Source organism: Bufo gargarizans, chromosome 1, assembly GCF_014858855.1.
Source record: "Bufo gargarizans isolate SCDJY-AF-19 chromosome 1, ASM1485885v1, whole genome shotgun sequence".
NCBI lineage: Eukaryota > Metazoa > Chordata > Amphibia > Anura > Bufonidae > Bufo > Bufo gargarizans.
This window is the reverse complement of record NC_058080.1, coordinates 141,213,040-141,230,077: the sequence shown is the minus strand read 5'-3', so window position 1 is coordinate 141,230,077 and position 17,038 is coordinate 141,213,040. Positions and strand designations below refer to the sequence as shown.

The following is a 17,038-nucleotide window of genomic DNA, read 5'->3' as shown; positions in this document are numbered from 1 at the left end:
AGCCCGCCCATCTCCTCCTGAATGCGATCGTATGTATTCTGCGCATGCGCAGTGAATGTCTGACCGCTTCCTTGCTCAGACATCTCCACTGCGCCTGCGCGATGACGCCATAGTGCTCCGAGGAACAGGCGCAGTGGAGATGTCTGAGCAGGGAAGCTGTCAGACATTCACTGCGCATGCGCAGAATACAGGCGCTCACAAGGAGGATCGCATTCAGGAAGAGATGGGCGGGCTGGAGGGACGCGCTGGGCGGCGGCAGTTTCTGAAGGTAGACGGAGCCTCTAGGTGCTAATGACGCCCCCATAGCACCTAGAGGCTCATTAGCATATTAATAAAAGTAGTTTTTTTAGCCAAACCACCGCCCCAAAAGCAATTATATTAGGATGGTTGGCCAGAGCAGACACTAGCGGATCGCTAGTGTCTGACAGCTAAATATGTGCAGCGAAGTGGTAGAAACCCTTTAAACCCCCGCACTCCACAGATTTATACAGATATTCCAGCTTTATTCGAACTCGCTTTCTTCCCCATATTAAATCATTGATTATTTTTTCAATGAGTTTAAAATATTTGTCTTGTATCCAAATAGGTGTATTCCTGAGGACATAAAGAAATTGTGGTAGTATCACCATTTTAACTAGTGAAACTCGGTCAGTTCTGGATAGGGGAAGTCTCAGCCAGATCCCTATTTTAGCTCTAGTCCTTACCATTATGGGAATCAAATTAAGTTGTACAAAATTTTCAACCCGAGGTGATATAGTCAAACCCAAGTATTGAAAAGTGTCAACAATGTCTAACTGTGTCACAAGAACCTCTTTCTGTGGCAGGGGGTCTATTGGCATCAAGCTGGTCTTGGCCCAGTTTATCAGAAGACCGGACACCTCACCAAATGCTTTAACCATTTGAATAATCCTAGGAAGAGTGATTTCCGTATGGTCTATAAAAAACAGAACATCATCCGCATATAGGGAGATACGGTCTTGTACTCCTAGCGTACCAAATCCTTTAACCTGATCATCCTGCCTGATGGCCATCGCAAGGGGTTCGATATAAATATCGAATAATAGGGGAGATAATGGACAGCCCTGCCGCGTGCCGATGTTTGTATATGGCGATGCACAATGTATCACATTTTTAATAAAAAGATTTAAGATACAGTAGCAAAACATGAAAAAAAAGTTATACATTTTGGTATTCCCACAATCATATTAATCCGCAGAATAAAGTTGACATATCATATACACTAAACAAAAATATAAACGCAACACTTTCGGTTTTGCTCCCATTTTGCATGAGCTGAACTCAAAGATCTGAAACATTTTCTACATACACAAAAGACCCATTACTCTCAAATATTGTTCACAAATCTGTCTAAATCTGTGTTACTGAGCAGTTCTCCTTTGCTGAGATAATCCATCCCACCTCACAGGTGTGGCATATCAAGGTGCTGATTAGACAGCATGAATATTGCACAGGTGTGCCTTAGACTTCCCACAATAAAAGTCCACTCTGAAATGTGCACAGTTTTGCCTTACTGGGGGGATGAGAAAACCAGTCAGTATCTGGTGTGGCCACCATTTGCCTCACACACTGCACATCTCTGTCGCATAGAGTTGATCAGGTTGTTGATTGTGGCCTGTGGAATGTTGGTCCGCTCCTCTTCAATAGCTGTGCGAAGTTGCAGAATATTGGCAGGAACTAGAACACGCTGTCGTATACGCCGATCCAGAGCATCCCAAACATGCTCAATGGGGGACATGTCCGGTGAGTATGCTGGCCATGCAAGAACTGGGATGTTTTCAGCTTCCAGGAATTGTGTACAGATCCTTGCAATATGGGGCCGTGCATTATCATGCTGCAACATGAGGTGATGACAAACACATGGTGCAACAGCACTCTACAAACCAAAAGTAGAGTACAAAGGTATATTACATTGCAAATGCTATTCTAATAACTTAGAGATGCTTAGCAAATACATTTTGTCCAAAATCATTTGAGCCCGTCTGCCGAACGCCAAGGCGACCTCTATAAGACGGGTCCTAACACTAAAGCTCACCTGTTGGGTCCCATAACAGCGACCATGAATCCAGGAAGTGCAGGTCCCACATGTGGATGAATGGCACAACAATGGGCCTCAGGATCTCATCACGGTATCTCTGTGCATTCAAAATGCCATAAAAAAAATGCACCTGTGTTCGTTGTCCATAACATACGCCTGCCCATACCATAACACCACCGCCACCATGGGCCACTCGATCCACAACGTTGATGTCAGCAAACCGCTCACCCACACGACGCAACACACGCTGTCTGCTAGTGAAAACCGTGACTCATCCGCGAACAGAATGCTTCTCCAACGTGCCAGACGCCATTGAATGTGAGCATTTGCCACTCAAGTCGGTTACAACGACGAACTGCAGTCAGGCCCAGACCCCGATGAGGACGACGAGGATGCAGATGAGCTTCCCTGAGACGGTTTCTAACAGTTTGTGCAGAAATTCTTTGGTTATGCAAACTGATTGTTGCTGCAGCTGTCCGGGTGGCCGGTCTCAGACGAACATAGAGGTGAACATGCTGGATGTGGAGGTCCTGGGCTGGTGTGGTCACACGTGGTCTGCGGTTGTGAGGCGGGTTGGATGTACTTCCAAATTCTCTGAAACGCCTTTGGAGACACCTTATGGTAGAGAAATGAACATTCATTGCACAGACAACAGCTCTGGTAGACATTCCTGCAGTCAGCATGCCAATTGCACGCTCCCTCAAACGTGACATCTGTGGCATTGTGCTGTGTGATCAAACTGCACATTTCAATTCAGAGTGACCTTTTATTGTGGGCAGTCTAAGGCACACCTGTGCAATAGTCATGCTGTCTAATCAGCACCTTGATATGCCACACCTGTGATGTGGGATGGATTATCTCGGCAAAGGAGAAGTGCTCAACGTGTTGCATTTATATTTTTGTTCAGTGTATATGGTAAATCTCATTTTAAAAAAACAACTGACAGAATAGCAATTTTTGCCCACGTTACTTCCCTATAAATGGTGCCAATAAAAACTACAGCTTGTCTTGCAAAAAATTTGCCTTCTTAAAGCTTGGTTAATGAATAAATGTATAGCTCTTTACAAACCATTTCAGCAAATTCTGTGTTAGAAAGTCCAGATGCTGCTCCTTTCATTCTGAGCGCTGCCGTTTCCTCAAACAGCAGTTTACAACCACATATGGGATGTTGCTGTATTCAGGGAACAATGTGTAACAAATATGGGATGTATTTTTCCGGTTAATCCTGGTTTAAATGACAAACTGTACCTGGGGCTGTTATTGTAAAAAAAAAAAAAAATAATGTAATTTATAATTTTTACAGCTAATTATTTCTTAATTCTATAAAAAGCCTGTAGGGTTAAAGTACTCACTATACCCCTCGATAAATTCTTTGAGGTTTATAGTTTTTGGGGAGTTTTCACTGTAGGGGTTCCGCAGGGTCTCTTCAAATGTGGCATGGCACCCAAAAAACATTCTAGCAAAATCTTCCCTCCAAACACCATATGACACTCCTTCCCTTCTGAGCCCATAGAGCAGTTTACAGCCAAATGTGGGATATTTCTGTAAAATGCAGAATCGGGCTAATCAATATCGAAGTTTATTTTCCTCTTACCCTTGCTGTGCTACAGAAAAAATAGATTCAAATGGAAAATCTGCACAAATTTTTTTTTTAAATATTACCCCCATTTTGCTTTAATCCCTGTGGAACACCTAAAGGGTTAGCAAATTTTCATCTTTGAATAATTTATGGGGTGTAGTTTCTGAAAGCCCCTCTAAGTCACTACAGAACTGAATTGACTCTTGAATTGTGGGGCACATTTATTAAGATCGCCTTTTTAGACGCCGGTCCTAATAAACCCCTAGGCTGGTGGTGGATCTGCCGAAGTTATGAAGAGGCGCAGGCCTCTCCAGAATTGGTTTTAGACAGTGGCGTCTCTAGCTTTCAAATTTGGGGGGGGGGGGGGGGGGGCACACTGGGGGCCAGGACAAAAGTAGGGGGGCAGCTATAACAACGATACATTTACACAAGTACGCTTAGAAATGCTGTGATACTTTACCCAATACCTAAAACCGCAACGGGGAAGAAAAACCCCAATCACTCAGATTTCAACATGTCCTAGCTGCCTGGGGATCTGTGGATGACACTTATGGAGGGGGATCTGTGGATGACACATACCGTTTATAGCATCTTATGCTATGTGTCATCCACAGATCCACCCCATATCAGTGTCATATCGGGATCCCTCTCCCTATAAGGCCCCATTCACACATCCGAAATTTGCGTAACGGAATTGCGGACCCATTCATTTCTATAGGGCAGCACGACGTGCTGCCGGATATGGAAATGCGGACCCGCACTTCCAGGTCCGCAATTCCGTTCCCGGGAAAAAAAATGCGGACCTACACATTGCCGCTGTTACGGACGTCTGAATGGAGCCTAACAGTGTCATCCACAGAGTGGCACAGATCCCCCCCCCCCCCCATAACTGTGTCATCCACAGATCCCCCCCTTAACAGTGTCATGACATCCAAAGACCCCCGATCCCCCTCCCTATAACACTATAAGAGTATCATCCACAGATCCCTCCCCCCCTATAACAGTGTAATAACTCATGACATCCACAGACCACAGATCACCCTCCCACCGCTCACATTTGAACATGATTTCTCTAAACGGTAAAGTAAACACTGTAATCATCCAGGCTGCACTGACAGTAACTTTAAAGGGGTTCTGCACTTTCATTTAACTGATGATCTATACTCTGGATAGATCATCAGCTTCTGATCGTGGGGGTCAGACACCCAGTACGCCGATCAGCTGTTTGAAAAGGCACCGGCGCTCGAGCAGCACCGCGGCCTTCTCACCGCCGGCCCACTGACTGACATCGCGACTAGTATCAACTAGCCTGAGCGCGGCTAAGCTCTGTTCACTTGAATGGAGCTTAGCCACTCCCACGCTAGTTGATACTAGTCGTGACGTCAGTGGGCTGGCGGTAAACAGTGAGAAGGCCGCGGCGATACTGGAGCGCCGGTGCCTTCTCAAGCAGCTGATCGGCGGGGGTCCCGGGTGTCTGACCCCCGCTGATCAGAAGCTGATGATCTATCCAGAGTATAGATCATCAATTAAATTAAAGTGCAGAACCCCTTTAACTTTTAAATCAGGAAGATTCTGGGGCAGCCGCCAGCCAGCTCTCCTCTCAGACTCAGTCAGAGTCAGATCTAATCTCTCTAGTTAGAATAGAAAAAGACTTGGTCAGTCCACTGAGTCACTACTTGTAAGTTAACCTGCTACACACCGTCACCACTAGGTCAGGCTCAGTCCAGTCTGTTCGGTATCGGTAGGGTAGGGTAGGGCCACGCCACGCCACACACTGTCTGTTCTCTAGTCTGGGCCTGGCTGGCTTAAAGGGCTTCTGTCACCCCACTAAAGTCATATTTTTATTTTTTTTGCCAACTTAAATTCCTTATAATGCGATATATCAATATATAATGCTCTTACTCATTTTGGTCGGACTTTTATAATATGTAAATTACCTCTTTACCAGCAGCCGCATCCTCCTTTCATAAAGACGCCCCCTCCTCATGTTGATTGACAGGGCCGGGGCGGAGCCGGGGGCGAGGCAGCGGTGGGTGGAGACTAGAGAGTGAGACCGCAACGGCACCAAGTCAGAGACTCAGTCAGATCATCAGATGTGAAGATGATGTCCGGTAGGGCTGCCTAGCGCCTACACAGTGCGCAGCATAGACCATCCACCACCAAAATGAATGGGGGACATTTTAGTTGGGGGGGCCGTGGCCCCCTCTGGCCCCCCCCTATCGACGCCACTGGTTTTAGACCTCAATAAAGACACGATGTATAATTCTGCCGTCATCTCTTTTCACTGGGGGTAGTTGATCTTCTACAGTGCTCACTCTATATTCCACCTCTCTGATCCTGTCATTAACCTGCCTGAGGTCTTGCCTGATGAGGGAGACATTCTCTTGCAGACTGCCCATATGTGTATTAAGAATAGTCAGTGAACCGCTGCAGTCCTGTACAGCAGCGAGGATATCTTTCATTGTGGGCTCTGCTTGATTAGTTGTTTATGGCTCCTCGTTGCAGACTAATGCTGGTCTGGGGCACTCCAGCATTTTGTTTATAATTTTTTTTATCTGTGTGTATGGTATCTAACTATCAGTCTGAATGCCGTAATTAGCATTTGGCGAATCTATCACCCTTTACTATCATTACTTATGTATACGGTATTCCACCTTCATACTATTGTATGTGTATGGCATTCTATTACCATACTGATACTAATAGTCCCCTGATGAACCTTGGATTACTTTTAACCTTGGATTACTCTAGGTAGGTGGACAGAGTGCACCTACCTTCAAGGTGTATCTCTGGACTGAGCAGTGTGGATAAGGGCAAGAATAGGGACAGCTACAGTATTTTTCTTTGAACTGTCCCAGATGTATCCTACCACGGACTCTTACTAACCGTCTTTTGGTTTGACAGCCTTTTTTTTGTACTATAGGTATAACACTCAACCTGTGGTTGCTTTAACAATTTAGTATTTTTATTGTATGTAGATTGAAAATTACGTTTTAGGAAATTGCCTTCAGTGATGTCCATGTTAAACTAACAATTCTTCCTAGGGATATCTTGGGATTTGGTGAATTTTCAGTCTTCCAAAGGCCCTTAGAACTGTCAGCGAGCGCTGCAGGTGGATGGAGGATGATTTACAGAAGGCAGGACGGGAGCCTCAGTGTAGCGTCCTCTCACATGCCCAACCAGACCATGCCCCCTACAGCGCCAGTTCTATATGTAAGACGGCTTCCTCGCTGTGTTACATTTAGACCTTTTTCTACGCCTAAAACAGCCCGGTCTGAAAGTGGTTAAAGTGTACATGTCATTTCAGGTTGCTATAAGCAGTTGTGTGTGCTCATTGCACTATTTTGGCTTGTATATGGCATTTTTCACCAATTTTCCTCTCTGTAGGCTCCATATCTGATCATTTGGCTGTGGCGTTTTTAACTCCGAAACAAATAAGCGCTTGCAGTTTTTTTTGGCACCTGCATTTATGCTGTGGTTTTTAGGCATTTCTTGGGCGAGTTTTGCGGACGGTGTAGCTCACCACTAGCGTTTTTATGATTGCCATTTTTCCCCTTTAGAAAAATAAAAACGGCACTTAATTAGCAAAAATATGAAGGGGAGAAAAACACTTTTTTTGTGGCCCGTATTTCATATCTCCCATAGACCTCCAGCAAAAATCTGGATCAGGTGTTTGCAGTAAAAAAACACTAGAAAACTGTGACTAAAAGCTCAAAAGGGCTGAAAAAAAACACCAAAAACCTATGTGTAAAAGCACCCTTATTTTCCTTGACCTAGTAAGTGCAGACTAGCTGCTGTGATGCCTCCAATACATTGCAGACAGAGCGAAGACCTCCCGTTAATGAGCTGTTATTCCACCTCGGCTATCTTAATGGATTTTAGTAGTGAATAGATGGTGACTGATCAGTTCAGCAGGCGGGTGTGTGGTGGGTCGGGGGTTGTAGAAGAAGTCGCTGATAAGTGCAGAGTGCAGACAAAAACATTTACTATGTAATAAGATATATTACAAAGTTTCTTGTATTTCCTGGTTTCATTGATTTATGCAACGCTTGTTAATAGCACAGCATGCTATTCATATTGGCATAAAAAGGTGATGTGTGGTGTGTCGGGTGTTGTAGAAGAAGTAGCTGATAAGTAGAGACAGAGACATTTACTATCTAATTAGATATATTACAAAGTATCTTGTATTTGCTGGTATTGATTTATGCAACGCTTGTTGATAGCACGGCATGCTATGGGATTGACATAAAAAGGAATCAATTAGTAACATAAGTCACAAACTTAAGAATTGTTATTGCTCAAAGTTTAATGGTGTCATATTGTTTCTTGTACAAAAGAAAAAACTGTTTAGTTGGAGGTCTTCCACAATCTGGTTGCACCATTGGTTACACTTTACTCTAGATGGATTACTGTAAGGAGTAAAATCTCCATCGGTTTTGAAATTGATGTATTCCATCTGTAATTGGATGTGAGATGATCAAATGTATTTACCCTTCAATGGTTTTGAGCCTGCAACTCATTGTGCGGTTCAGTGTTTTTTCCGCTATTGTTGACTGTTCCAGCAATTGAAAGTTTTCCAGAAAATAAACCTAGTGTTAGAAATATGTCCTGTCCTGAGCTTGACTCATTCATTCAGAACTTTCCTGATCCTCGAGCTCTGTAGTCTCCAAACACATTCATGCAGTTAGCATTTCCTGTTGGCCAGTAGCTTCAAACATCTTGTCAACTGGGATTTGGACAAACAAGTAATTTGTATTTAGTCTTTTTTCATCAATAAAAGTTTAGTAAGTATGTTCAGCTAGTGCAAGAAAAGTGATTTGTAGCCTGCAGAGTGTATGCTAACAGAACTGGTAGACGACAAGTGGTTGGGTTGCACCTACCAGCGGTTTGAAGGGTTGTCCTGTATAGGAGCTGACATAACTTGTGCCCATAATGAGTGCCAAATGAAAATTAAAATGCACTCCCTTGTCCATAGTCCCAGTGAAAGGGGCTTGGTCCTGTGACTGCTGCAGCCAGTCACTGGGTTTACAGAGGACCTGTCACCACTCCTGACATGCCTGTTTTAATAGCTTCATGCATCCCCCATGTAATAACAATTCTGGAACATCTATTCTTATGTCTCTAAGTTGTATCATTCCTTTATTATTTCTACTAGAAGGTATGAATGAATTGCTAGCAGTCTGCAGTAAGGGTACAGAGGGGAGGTAACCAGCTGGAGGTGTGTACCTGCACTGACTCACTCTATCCAGTCAGTGCTGCCATTGTCAGACTGTGCAGGTACCTCCCCTCTGTACCCTTACTGCAGACTGCTAGCAATTCATTCATACCTTCTAGTAGAAATAATAAAGAAATGGCACAACATACAGACATGAGAATAGATGCTACAGAATTGTTATTACGTGGGGGATGCATGAAGCTATTAAAACAGGCATGTCAGGAGTGGTGACAGGTCCTCTTTAATGTTCACAAGTGCTAAAACGACATGACCCCACATGTTACGGGCATGGGTTAAGTTAGCTTCTAAGGCAGGCAATTTATTTAAAGGGGGTTTATGAGATTTTCATATTGACAATCTATCCTCAGATATCAGATCGCCAGGGGTCCCTCTCCTGGCATCTCCACCGATTAGCTGTTTGAAGAGGATGCAGCACTCCAAAGCTTGCATGCTGCTGCCCAGCAATCGAAACCCATGTCATTAAGATTGTGTGATACTGTTGCAGGAGGTTTGGAGTTCTGGAGTTATTAGGACATTTATCAATAATGGCGGCTTTTGTCCCAGATAAATCCTTACATCGTGAATCAGAAGTAGTGATTTGTTTTACCTCTTATCTAAAGGCGCATGCTATTTTTAACCCTTTAATAACCAGGACATTATTTTATTTATTTTTTTCATTTTCGTTTTTTTACTTCCAGTCTTCCCAAAGCCATAACTTTAACATTGTTTTTTGCAAGACAAGTTGTAATTTCTTGTGGCACCATTTATGGTTGCAAACAATGTAGTAGGAAGCAGGAAAAAATTCCAAATGGGGGTGGAATTATAAAAAAAAAAAACACAATTCCACCACAGTGGGTTTTGTTTTTACAGCATTTTCTATGCAGTAAAACTGACCTATTTTAATAGTATGGGTGTTTTTGCATGCGGTGATACCCGTGATTCTTTTTTTATTATGTACTTATATTTTAATTTCGGGGAAAGGGGGGGGGGGGGATTTTGAATTTTTATATTTTACACTATAACAAGCATTAGATTGTGTCTCTCATAGACTCCAATGCATTGGAGTCTTTGAGAATATTACTGGCTCTCCATAGAAACTAATGTGCAGCAGCCTCTTGTCATGTGTAGGGGCTGCTGCACACACACTCCGGCTCCCCTGATCACCGCTGGGGGGGGAGCCGGATCATGGCCAGGAGTCTGCACTTACGGTTTTTATCATCACAGATGCCGTGGTCACATTTGACCATGGCATTTAAAGGGTTAAATGTCAGTGATCTGTGCTAGCTGGCGCCATATTTTAAGTCCTGATTGACTAATATATATTTATATATCAGCGGTTGGAAACAGGTTAAAATGTGTCTCTTGTTATTGTAGGCTAATAATCCATGATTTTATAAACAAAAACAAAAAATTTTATGCCGAAGTATTAAAAGACATTTAGGGGGCCATTTATCAAGCTGAAATACGCCTCTGAGTTGCCCTGCAATCTGCGACTTCTCCCCTTTCATACAAGGTCTGAAATAGTGGGCAGGGAAGGGGACAGGACGGCAGGCATAGAAAAAGGTCTAAATGTGGGAAAGCTCGGAAGTGGTGCTGGATACAAAGAAGTTAAGGCAATCCATCGCCAGCGATGGGGCTTTATTAAAACCGTCGTCTAAAACGTTGTTCTTAATGTATGTGCCCCTTAATTCTATTTGTGACAATGCATCTGTGATCAACGCGCCACTGATATACAACATTTATTCCCTACAATTGTGACTTTTTGAATAAAGGTCACATCTATCTCATCTGCTCTGTGCCGTTTTAACAATTTACACTACCACAGAAGCAAGCTTGGGGTACTTTCACACTTGCGTTAATTCCGTCAGGCAGTTCCGCCTGTAATTTTTAGTCAAAATCAGTCAAAAAAATGCATTGCCCCCATGTTTGGAAACCCTCATTCCTTTATAAGCGCGTCTACACCCAACCATTGGCCCGACATTACGATCCTTTGCTTCCACAGCGGAGAAACACAGCATTTCCCCCTCTCCTTCACCACTGTTCCCGATCCTGGGTAACCCCCAATTCTCGCCTGGGCTTGGCCTAGGTTGCTTCCGGACTCTGCTTGCCAGGAATGTTTTCCGGGCTCATCACTTCATAGCTGCGGACACTTGGTCGCTTCCTGATTCTACTCCTATCAACGGTAATCCTCCAACATTGTCACAATGGCAATCCCAACATTTACATCACTTTTTAGCTACATTGCCCCCAGCGACCACATACAGCAGGGACAGAACTGAATTTGAAAAACTCTGCGACCATGGGGACCTACTTAGACATACTTTATCCCAGACATATGGCCTACTGAACTTGCCCTTTGAGCTTCCACCTCCGAACTACATAACACAGTGGGAACATGACCTGGGAGTGACTTTTTCAGTCGTACAGGAAGCAGGGTTCAAGTTACTCTGTAGGTGGTACAGGGTACCTTCCAAACTACACGCAATGTTTCCCACAGTCTCCCCCGTCTGTTGGCGCTGTGGCGAGGCTAGAGGGACGATACTGCATATCTTCTGGGAATGTCCAGCTTTGACTAGGTGCTGGGAGGGAGTCTGGCGGGTCACATCTAAATTTACCACGGTTGACCTCCCGAAGGCCCCCTCCTTCTTTCTGCCTTATCAGTGCGACCTCTCTATAGCGACTTACAAGAAATATGTGGTGAGTCATTTGGTCAACACGGCAAGGACATGTATCCCTATACTGTGGAGACAAACCTCTACACCCAGAATGACAATGTGGATAGAGTAAATTCAGGAAATAATGAGGATGGAGGATCTTGCCGCTACGCTGAAGAATACTGAGAGAACTTTCCACAAAACCTTGAGGAGTTGGTTGGCGTTTCAGGAGACCCAGGAGTTCAGGCTCTTGTTGACTTCGTGAGGCGGTTGTACCGCCATTTCTGACTGTGACAGCAACGCTTTTCTTTTTTCACTCTACTCTCTTCTTTTCTTCCTCTATACGTCTTTCTTCCTCTTCTTCCCCCCCCCCCATCTGTCCTAAGACTACCCTGTATTACCCCCTCCCTATATGGTACCCCCAAGGTTCTAAGGGGGCTTGTTACATTTCACAATTCTCAGGAACATGTCTTTATCTAGACTTCACTGTACCAGGTGAAGAACTGATCACACGGGACTGCGTTCAGCTGGTCCTTTATTTTATGGTTCTCCAGTTTAGCAAGCCTGCTTTGTTGCTCTGTCTTTATGCTACATGCCCAAATATATCGGACGGTGACTCGATATTCTGGGATGCGTCCCAGTACACTGTCCCCTTTGTACTGTTGTTAAAATTGATTTAAAATACATAAATAAAGAATAAAAAATAAAATCATTGCAATAATTTTTCCTGTGTCATCAGGCAAACCGAATCCGGTATTTATTTTTTTATCACATTTTTAAAGGTCTGCGCATGCGAATACCGGATCCGTCAATGCGGCAATTTGAATGCCGGATCCGGCACAAATACATTCCTATGGAAAAAAATGCCAGATCCGGCATTCAGGCAAGTGTTCAATTTTTTGGGGGCTGGAGATAAAACCGTAGCATGCTGCGGTATTATCTCCATGCTGAAAAGTCAAAAAGACTGAACTGAAGACATCCTGATGCATCCTGAACGGATTACTCTCCATTCAGAATGCATGGGGATATACCTGATCAGTTATTTTCCGCTATTGAGCCCCTGTGACGGAACTCAATGCCGGAAAAGAAGAACGCTAGTGTGAAAGTCCCCTAAGTCTATCTATTTTTTAACCAGAACAATTTATCAACCAGAGTTGATAAATGAGGTGTAATTTATGTCAACATAGCCCAGTCCACTTTGACATTCAAAACACTTTTCTGGCGTATTTCATTCTTTCTGGCAAAAAATAAGAAGAAAGCAGTTCAGAACTCCATTATTTTTGGCGCATTTTACATCGTAATTCTGGTGCAACATGATTAGTAAGTGTTCCACATTGAGTCAGAAAGCGTTGATAACTTTTATACACTACAGGTCCTTCTCAAAAAATTAGCATACTGTGATAAAGTTCATTATTTTCTGTAATGTACTGATAAACATTAGACTTTCATATATTTTAGATTCATTACACACCAACTGAAGTAGTTCAAGCCTTTTATTGTTTTAATATTGATGATTTTGGCATACAGCTCATGAAAACCCAAAATTCCTATCTAAAAAAATTAGCATATCTTGAAAAGGTTCTCTAAACAAGCTATTAACCTAATCATCTGAATCAACTAATTAACTCTAAACACCTGCAAAAGATTCCTGAGGCTTTTAAAAACTCCCAGCCTGGTTCATTACTCAAAACCGCAATCATGGGTAAGACTGCCGACCTGACTGCTGTCCAGAAGGCCATCATTGACACCCTCAAGCAAGAGGGTAAGACACAAAGAAATTTCTGAACGAATAGGCTGTTCCCAGAGTGCTGTATCAAGGCACCTCAGTGGGAAGTCTGTGGGAAGGAAAAAGTGTGGCAGAAAACACTGCACAACAAGAAGAGGTGACCGGACCCTGAGGAAGATTGTGGAGAAGGACCGATTCCAGACCTTGGGGGACCTGCGGAAGCAGTGGACTGAGTCTGGAGTAGAAACATCCAGAGCCACCGTGTACAGGCGTGTGCAGGAAATGGGCTACAGGTGCCGCATTCCCCAGGTCAAGCCACTTTTGAACCAGAAACAGCGGCACAAGCGCCTGACCTGGGCTACAGAGAAGCAGCACTGGACTGTTGCTCAGTGGTCCAAAGTACTTTTTTCGGATGAAAGCAAATTTTGCATGTCATTCGGAAATCAAGGTGCCAGAGTCTGGAGGAAGACTGGGGAGAGGGAAATGCCAAAATGCCTGAAGTCCAGTGTCAAGTACCCACAGTCAGTGATGGTCTGGGGTGCCATGTCAGCTGCTGGTGTTGGTCCACTGTGTTTTATCAAGGGCAGGGTCAATGCAGCTAGCTATCAGGAGATTTTGGAGCACTTCATGCTTCCATCTGCTGAAAAGCTTTATGGAGATGAAGATGTCATTTTTCAGCACGACCTGGCACCTGCTCACAGTGCCAAAACCACTGGTAAATGGTTTACTGACCATGGTATTACTGTGCTCAATTGGCCTGCCAACTCTCCTGACCTGAACCCCATAGAGAATCTGTGGGATATTGGGAAGAGAAAGTTGAGAGACGCAAGACCCAACACTCTGGATGAGCTTAAGGCCGCTATCGAAGCATCCTGGACCTCCATAACACCTCAGCAGTGCCACAGGCTGATTGCCTCCATGCCACGCCGCATTGAAGCAGTCATTTCTGCAAAAGGATTCCCGACCAAGTATTGAGTGCATAACTGAACATAATTATTTGAAGGTTGACTTTTTTTGTATTAAAAACACTTTTCTTTTATTGTTTGGATGAAATATGCACATTTTTTTAGATAGGAATTTTGGGTTTTCATGAGCTGTATGCCAAAATCATCAATATTAAAACAATAAAAGGCTTGAACTACTTCAGTTGTGTGTAATGAATCTAAAATATATGAAAGTCTAATGTTTATCAGTACATTACAGAAAATAATGACCTTTATCACAATATGCTAATTTTTTTAGAAGGACCTGTATGAGTGAGATTTTTTCAAAATTGGTGTGAAAGAAAACTGGTTTAGTTGCTCATAGCTTTTATTTTTCAGAGCTCCTGTTTAGGGATCGACCGATTATCGGATTTACCGATATTATCGGCCGATATTCAGGATTTTGAACGTTATCGGTATCGGCATTTATTTTGCCGATATTCCGATAACGTCCTGGGAACACAGATCGCGCTGCTGACAGCGCTCTCCGTGTTCCCTCAGCAGCAGCACAGGGGAGAAGGAGCAGTGTCTCCTCCCCCTGTGCTGCTGCTGCCGCTCCAGCCAATGGGAGGACAGGGGACAAGAGGAGGGGAGGAGCTATGGCCACTGCGCCACCAATGAAGCTTAATCTCACATTAATTCATATACAGGAGGCGGGAGCTGCAGGATCACATAGCCGGCTCCCGACCTCTATGAGCTGTAGCTGCGATCTGCGGTAGTTAACTCCTCAGGTGCCGCGGATCGCAGCTACAGCTCATAGAGGTCGGGAGCCGGCTATGTGATCCTGCAGCCAGCTCCCGCCTCCTGTATGTGAATAAATTAGAGATTAAGCTTCATTGGTGGCGCAGTGCGCCCCCCCCAAGCCCCCCAGTATCAGACATTGGTGGCGCAGTGCGCCCCCCCCTCCCCCCCCAATATTAAGCATTGGTGGCGCAGTGCGCCCCCCCTCCCCCCAGTATTAAGCAGTGGTGCGCCCCCCCCACCCCAGTCGCAGTGCGCCCCCCACAGGATTCCCTCTCCCCTGCTCCTCCGATCGGAGCCCCAGCAGTGTAATGCTGGGGCTCCGATCGGTTACCATGGCAGCCAGGACGCTATTGAAGCCCTGGCTGTCATGGTAAGCTCCATGCTGCTGTGTGCACAAAGCACACAGCAGCAGGGACAGTGTGAGCTCCTATTCACCCTGATAGATCTCTATCAGGGTGAATAGGACAAGGGTTCTAGTCCCTAAGGGGGCTAAAAGTTAGTTTAAAAAAAAAAAAAAGTAATAAAAATAAAAACACCAAAATATTAAATATAAATGAAAAAGAAAGATTTACAAAAAAAAAAAAAATACACATTAACAATAAACATTAATTTTCAGCAGATTTGTGGGAATTTTATTTTTTTTTCAAAAATGAAAATTCTCAGAATATCGGTATAAATTATCGGCTATCGGCCTGAAAGTTCACAAATTATCGGTATCGGTATCGGCCCTAAAAAAATCAATATCGGTCGATCCCTACTCCTGTTGAGGAATATCTAGGGGAAGGAAATTTCATGAACTGACTTGTCACAATGGTACCATCTTATTACAGTACCATGTTGGAATACAGTGAGCACTTTAAAACGAGCCATTCTTTACCAAATGTTTGTAAAGGCAGACTAAATGGCTAGGAGCTGGATTTCATACACTTGTGGCAATGGGACTGTATGAAACACCTGAATTCAACGAATAAGAGTGTGTCCCCTACACATGTTTCTGTTTGTGGCTTCAGGGTAATTTTGTTTTGTTTTTAGTGGCTTGAGTAAAGAAGTTGTCACCATTAAATGTTACATTAATATAATTCAGCCTGAAAACTTAATGTTGTAGTTTACTTTCTATCACAAAAATGCTCCAGTTGGGAGATATTCTCAAATAGAGATAAATTATAATGGCGCCCTCTTCTGTTTAATCTGTATAGTAATGTGCATGTCCACCTACTGAGATGGTCGCACACGCTCAGTTATATCATTCAACTGCCACCAGACGTATATACTGTTAGACGTTATGGGAGTTACAGGGAGAGAGCTGCAGTACAAAGGACACACCCCTGAGGAAGGACACCTCCCCTGAGCTGCCAGCTTGAATTAAATCTAGCAGGACAATTGGAGCAATGAATACGGAGATCTCTGAATCCATGTGAGGTACAGGGCTGGTTTTAGTTTTGTTAGAAATAGATTGTCGTGTACTATATGATTTTCATTTTTTTACATCAATCATGGGATACCCCCTTTAAACGTTGTTTTTTCCCGACAGATGTGTGCCAGATGAATGTGAGTAGAATTAAACATAGTTGCTACTATACTGTGTTAGGAGAACATCAGGGGAGGAGTACTGTTTTTTAACATTTCTTTTCTATGTTTCTAGTGACAGTGCTGCCAAATCCCTGTGGGAGTCCATGCTCACCATGAAACAGAAGGAAGCAGTAATGGAAGTAAGAAGACATCTAGTAGACGCAGCCAGCAGAGAGAAACTGCCCATTAAGATGAGCATGGGTAATTACCTACTATTACTAAGCATGGAACTGTAAGGCTCTGTTCACACTGGCATTATGATTCCATTTTTAATTTCTGATGCACTCTTCCTAGTAAAATAGAAAAACATAGGTCCTGTAAAATATAGTAAACAATATATAAATATAGTAAATAATATATAAATATAGTAAATAATATAAATAAATAAACACTTCTAAACATATCATCCCTAAAAGATGAATAGGAAGCAGAAACATTTCATACCACTGTGTCCAGAACTGGTATTTTGTAGCATTAACACAGCCTATAAGTACAGATAAATAGTTCTGTAG

General features: G+C 43.5%; 1 pseudogene; it reads left to right on the top strand.

Annotated features, from left to right (window-relative positions):
* LOC122925267 overlaps positions 1-16,828 on the top strand; it is a 40,139-nt pseudogene extending 23,311 nt beyond the window's left edge.
* Positions 16,829-17,038: the final 210 nt, after the last annotated feature.